This window comes from Ornithodoros turicata, chromosome 6 (genome assembly GCF_037126465.1).
Source record: "Ornithodoros turicata isolate Travis chromosome 6, ASM3712646v1, whole genome shotgun sequence".
In the NCBI taxonomy this organism is placed as follows: domain Eukaryota; kingdom Metazoa; phylum Arthropoda; class Arachnida; order Ixodida; family Argasidae; genus Ornithodoros; species Ornithodoros turicata.
Genome location: NC_088206.1, coordinates 69,241,923 through 69,248,758, shown reverse-complemented (window position 1 = coordinate 69,248,758; position 6,836 = coordinate 69,241,923). Strand labels below are relative to the sequence as shown.

At 45.3% G+C, this 6,836-nt stretch overlaps 1 long non-coding RNA gene across 1 annotated transcript; it reads left to right on the top strand.

Moving 5' to 3' along the window:
* Positions 1-269: 269 nt before the first annotated feature.
* LOC135398282 (uncharacterized) lies at positions 270-4,190 on the top strand. Its single transcript, XR_010424060.1, has 3 exons — positions 270-891; positions 1,125-1,495; positions 4,152-4,190. It is a non-coding gene; the product is annotated as an uncharacterized LOC135398282 (long non-coding RNA).
* The last annotated feature ends 2,646 nt before the right edge of the window (positions 4,191-6,836 follow it).

Genomic DNA, 6,836 nt, shown 5'->3' with positions numbered 1-6,836 from the left:
ACGGTCTGCCCTCAAAACACTTTTAAACTTTTTGGACACCGTATATAGGACTTCGGTCCTCACTGTGAGATGATCCATTAATCAATTTCACCAGATTACCGACAGCAATGGGGTATAATAGAGTATCGATGAAACTCCCCAATCACCCTCATCATCATCATTAAATAAAGGTGTTGTTTTTTGACAAAACACATTGTCCAAACCGATACTCCGAAGAAATGATATCAGAAATGATATCGTGGTATCCATCAGATCACAGGAGTGGGGGGTACACATGCCCAAGAGAGTCCAAATATTAAGGACGACTATCGAAGCGTATACAGCATCGAAATGGACAGAACGTTGCTCAACGTTCCAGCTCCATGGACCCGCACTTTTACTCCATCCGTTCTCTTAAGAATTCCTCACCGATCAGATAGCCGGTTCTTGAAGCTTCCTGTCGTCGAGTCTCCTCCGCTAATGAGGCTTCGCCCGGCGCTTCTATGATCGCTGCGCAACTGGTTGAAAACGCATCACTCGCACAGCGCTTGCTGCCTCTGGAGATTGTAAGTCAATGCTCCGTCATTACTGACTGGTGACATTCCAAAGTTTTACGAAGCAATCTCCTTTAAACTCCTAGCTTAGGCTAATGTTCGAAGCAACCGATTTATTCGCCCATTGTGAAACTTATGCAGTCGCTTGAGACAAGTTAAAAAGGTTACTCGCGGTAGCACTGCAGTTTTAATGAACTTAACTTTCATGGCGGTCGGCGGAACTTCGGAGGGGCTATCACAGTCCCTCAACACTTCTTTATCCGCAGGTGGCTCAAATATCTGGTACAGTCGATGAAGACGCTGTCGAGACACATTACCATGAATGCGACTTTTGCTGTGGTCCTTTTGGTTCTCTCATGTGAGCATTCGTTCTGTAACCATGCACGACCTGCTAGATTATATACCGACCATGTCATAACCGGCAACTCCAGAGTTGTGCCTAACTCGTTACAAGTAACTCGTTACTTGGTAACGGTTACTTTTTTTGGTAACGAAGTAACGATTCAGTTACTTGTTAAAAATTGTAATAGTAAGGAATCAGTTACAAAAATTAGTATCTCGTTACTGACGTTACTCGTTTCTTTTCTTCAGCGCGGGGGAGCACATTTCGACACTCCGTGTGGCGCAATGCGTGAACCTTCGTGACCCACGACCAAGTGTGACTCCAAGCAGTTGAAGACCAAGTTGAACGACCAAGTATCCAGGTGTCCAGAATCGGGACACCTGTGACAGGAGAAAAAATCGCGTTTTTTCGCCGAATTTAGAACAAAAAAAAGAAAAAGAAGAAAAATCATCGAAGACCAGAAACCCAATGACTTAATATTCATATGTGTTTGTCTTGAAACAATGATTACTATATGATGACTGTTGTACAGGGGCAGCCTTACTGACTTCGGGAGCACCTGAGCTCGTCGATATTGACGACGACTGGAAAAGTCTTAGGAATGCCAGCAACTTCCCAGGTAGGCTATGCAGAATAAGTAGGTGGATATAGCCTGGATGTGTAGAAAAGTGGTACGTGTGGTAGAAGAAAGGTCGGGTCTGTCTGCCAAACTTTTAAGTGTTCTTGCTTTGCTGTCGGCAGAGGCGCCGAGAGCTGAGGGAGTTAAAATGAACTCCATCTCGAAGGCTAAACAAAAAGCAGCAGTGGAGAAGCGCATAACAGTCGCATAACTTTGGCTAACTCGGCAAGAGTTCAGCAAACAGTGTTGTTCAGCTGCATGCATTTAAAGGAGCACACACTCTTAAAAAAAAAGGGTGTACTTTAACTCCTTTTTCTTGCGACATATATAGCTCCCTTTTGGAGAGTACAATTACTGCCAAAAAAGCAGTCTCCTCACTCCCTCCAGGGAGTAACATAACTCCCTTTCTCCCTGCAGGAGAGTAATATTACTGTCCAGTGGGGGTTAGAGTGTAACCCCACTCCCTAAAGGGAGTGAGGAGACGCCTTTTTTGTAATAATGTAGTAATTGTACTCTCTAAAAGGGAGTTTTTTTTTTTTCATTCAGAGTTCATTCGGAGTTCATTTCTTCAAACCAACTGGAACCAAAAACATCTGGAGAAAGGCACGTACGGTCCTCGTGTGACGTGGACCAGCGGGTCAGCTCACGCGCCTCTTATAGGCTCGTTCGGCTGCCCAGGGGGCGCCCTCGCTCACTACCATCATCGCTACCTGTGGTGGCAAGGACAAGTTATTTCCAGCATATACTATTTCAGTTATTTCGGAATTTGCTGCAGTCATTTCATCAGGCACTGTACACATTCACTGAGGCATAGGTCCAACACGAGGCAGAATTCACGCGATGACGTGGGGAATCGCCAACATCGTCTTCTACGATTGTAGAATACAGTATACTGGAAAACTTTTCCTCCGCCCGCCACCAGGAGAGAAAGCCGGCGCCAGTGTCGCCGTGCCAAACTCTAGCCGGATACGTCCCTATACCTGCTTGGGCTGTGCCGCTGTGCGTCACGAGCCACGTGCCGGGGACCATGTTGCGTCATCACGTCCTCTCGTTCTGCGATGCGCTCTTTTCAGACGGGGAAGGGAACAGAGGTCACGCTCCCGCTCTGTAGGTCACCCTCGCTCATCGTTCTCTAAAGCAAAAAAAAGAAAGAGAAGAAGAAAAATAAATTTTGGGAATCACCTCAGTGCTCCTTTAAGCCCGAATCCCATAACAAGCGACACGCGGCAGATACACGCGAGAAGCGACAAAATCGACGTCACTGCCGCCACACGAGCGTCAAAAAAGCTCAGTCGCGGCTGAATATTTCTGCATCTACTCCCAGTATGGCGGGCTAGAAGGACTAGCCCGCCATAATATTTGTAGCATGTCGCTGAGTTCGTTGCCTGTTGTTTGACAAAACCAGCTAGATTTGACGGCGTGAAACAAGAACTGAACGCGTGGGCAAGGGAAAGGGTGGAGAGGGCAACCAACAAAAGTAGCAGACGAAGAAGTGGGCGGGGAACTTCAACCGCAGCGCCACTGCGTTACGGCGAATATTACATAGCACCTTCATTACAAGTTCTCCTCGTTTTGACGAATGAAATACTATTTTTGGTATATTTATGGCAATTTACAACTTAGCTCGAATAAAATAAGCAATGCTTCTCCAAAAACATCATTTCTCGGCGACGAAATGTCGCTGCTCAAATGGACCAGGAAGTCGCGCCATGACCAGACGCGACAGCGACAAATTCTGCAGCGCGTCGCGTGTCGCTTGTTATGGGGTCCGCGCTTTAAGGGGGAATCACTTCTTCAGAAATCTATGGGTGATTTTCATTCGCACAAGACACGTGAACACTCTCTAAACTATCATCATAAGATTGGTACTGGCGTGTTCTCTTAGCTTCTCTCTAAGCCAATTACGTATTTTTTAGAGGACAAGGTTGAGTCATTGATTTTTCATAAATTGAAGTTTGGTGCGCCTCGAACATGTGCTGCCATCTCGATAGAGTGTCGCGCACTAAACTATTTGCGAATTCGGGCTCAATACAAATCAACGGATAGTCCTGGAATTCCACAAAATGTGTCATTCACAAGGGCAATGCAAGGAGAACACGCCAGTACTTCTGTTTTGACGATATTTTACGCCGTTTCTGAGCGCTGTGCGAACAAACGTTCTCTATTGTCTTGCGCGGAAGTGATTCCCCCTTAAGGTATTATGGGACGTTTCGGGTATAGAGTCACTCAATAGGGGTACAGAGTATCGCATTTCTTTTTTCGCGCCGGAGTCGCCGTTCGGTGTCCGAGATTGGACTGATTGTGTCACGTGATCTCTCCTTCCAAGAACGCGGCCTCGACTACGCGCAGTTCTCCGGCGGAGAAACGCTCTGCAAGTAACCGAGCGTTCTGCGCATATCTCCTCTCCCAGTTACTCCACTCGGGAAGCCCCATTGGCTACGGCGGCGCCCTCCCTATTCCCTCTCACTGCCTCCTCTCATGCGCAGAGACGCACTTGCACAGCGTGATGCAGTCGCGCCGGATCCAAAATGGCGGTCTCGCTCGCTCACCGGCGTGGCTCAGTGTCGCTACTCTGCTCCCTGTTTGGTGACTCTAGTTCGGGGTAACCTACTAATGTCTTCGCAACTATATGTTCTTTCTTGCCTTTTCGAAACAGGTGTCTAGGAAGCCTTGCTGAAGACGCGCTGCAGTAGAGGAACGATGTTTGGTCTTCATACCAACCGTTTTCTCGTTTCTTTCATAAAGCTGTATTTGTACTCTCATTTTCTATGCGTTTTTACTTGAAAGGGTAACTTAAAAAAAAACACACACACACACACACACGACAGACTAAACAACGAACCTGGCGTGAATCCTGTTGGTCTTCGGATTAATTCAAAGTGAGTAAAGAACTGCCCTCGTGGATTTTGCTTTATTTGTGAACTGCCATGGATTCATACGAGTTTCCGCATTGCTCAGACTTGACTAGCCTTTGATCATACCGTTTAGAAGTCCTTACATGTTGTTGGATTCTAATGGATTCTTTTGTTTTCCCCTGAGCGTCGACATGGCATTATGATCCATGGTCCATGGACAATGGATTTAGACAAAGGACGTAGATTTTGACCCATTTATACGGTGGTTCTCACGCATTTCTGTCCGGGATGGACTTTAAAGCCATCGCCACGGTTTCTTATTAGGCTTTTTCCGGGTACTGATTGGAAGTATAATGTATTATCATTTTGCAACGAAACTTAGATTTATCTTTCAGATTTATCGTATCCTTCATCATTAGATTGCCACGGAAAAGCGGTGACGATATGGTGTTGTGGCTCAAAAGCACACAAAACGCTCAAAAACGCTCACAAGTAATGAGCTTAACTAAATAGAACACGAATGATCGAGGCAATGATGGCCATTAGTAAACAACTGAAACTGCAACAACTACAGAAGAATGCAGAATAATTAAAATCATATACATGTGTAAGTATAGCGCTTTTGTTTGCTATTGGCTGCCTCCATTTCTAAGTCCAGTTACAACATGCTGTTCATGGACACCATAAAAATACAAATAAATAAATAAATATCATTCCGTCAAATTCCGCGGCTATTACGTATTCGAGTAAACGGCTGAGTTTCACGGAATCCGTCCTCAGTTGACCGCAAACATCCCGCGCATTCGTCAAGTCCTGCAACAAATGAAACGACCAGCGCACAGCTCAGCGTAGATAAATGGACCTTTCGTAGCGCCCTCTACGAAGAAAAAAAAATTCAATATAGCTGGAAATGGAATCGAATATAACTCGGGCTGCTGCATGCTTTTGAGAACAAGGCTTCCTCGAAATAGGAGAGAGAGAGAGAGAGAGAAACAGTTTTAGCTGGTAGAGGAAATAAACCTGACCCACACGACCTGATCCAATTCTTTCGTTTTTCTTTTCGCTTTGCTCCCTGTCTCGTTTCTTTCAGGGAAAATTGACCTCTTCCTGTTTTCCTTTCGTGCTTTTTTTTTTTTTTATGTGCGGGAAGTTTTTGCAACTGTACCTACGATATTCATCGCCATCCCTCCGCAAAATTCGTCGGCGGTGAGAATGTTGCGAATTCGGCGCGAAAAATGTGATTTCGCGAGATAAACGGGAGATAGGGAGGGAAAAGGAAAGGGGGAAAGGAAGAGCGAGAGAGGGAGGATGGAGAGGATGTAAAAGAAAGGTAGTATGCGGGCATTTTTTTGGAACCGTGATGGTTTCTGTTTTTTTTTTGTTTTTTTTTCTCGTTGTGTTTTGGTTTCGTGCATATCGAGAAACTGCTTCCTGGGGAAATCAAATGGGGAAAAAAGGGGAAGCCACTGACTGACTGATTCTTTCGAGCCGTTGCTCGAAGGGAAGGAGGTTTTTGTGTTACGCGCGCGTCATCGTAGCAATAGGGCAGTTAAGTGAAAAATGTAGGAGGAATATTGCGGAGATTTGTTGTTTCCTGAGCCAGGTGAACCGCTTGCGGGACATGGGTGCATATCAGGACAAAAAGGAAGGCAGGATTGTTTCCCGTTTTCTTTTTGTGTCGACGAACGTTGTCTCAAAGGAGGTGATATAGTGTTGTCTTCTGGTGTGCCTCGGTGAAGCTGGAAAACTAATTTCATTTCCGAAGTAGTACTTTTGTTCGTGAGCCAAACACACACACAAAAAAAAGAAAAGAAAAAACGAAGCAGCTAGACGCAGGAATAACACACCCTTTTGTAGATATTTGTAGGCGGCGTACTCTGCTACGGGATGAACAGTGATAGACGGCGAGCTGCAATTCTGTAACCATAGCAACAATGCATGGTACAAGGGCAAGTATAAATGTAACACATTTTGCTAACGTTTTAATCGACTGTTAGGAACTGTTAGAGTTTTACGAAAGTGGACAAAACGCTCAATATAGACGTTCCTTTGGATTTGGGGACCAGCGCGAAAGAGAAATTTTTTTCTTCGATTACGATGAGACGGTAGAGGACTAAAATTATGTTTTGATAACTGGGTGTGAGAGTAGAGCGCGTCGTTATCATACCACGAACATCCGGTTCAGTTATCCTTACGTCGTCACGAGGGCCAGGCTTTTTTTTTTTTTTTTTTGTGTGTGTGTGGTTTCTGCTGCATAGCTGAATGGGAATAAGCCAATCTGCATCAATCCAATCCACACTTACAACAACGATGATGATGAAGAGCAGGAAAGACACACCTCATGAGTGTTGACTTGCTTACTCAACACTGCAGACAAACGCCCAGTGCCAAAAAACTTCATCCTCTAACTCCCGCGAGAGGCTCCATTTAAGACCAGCAATACGTTTTTATTACCACACACATATCATCCCATGAAATACAGCGGC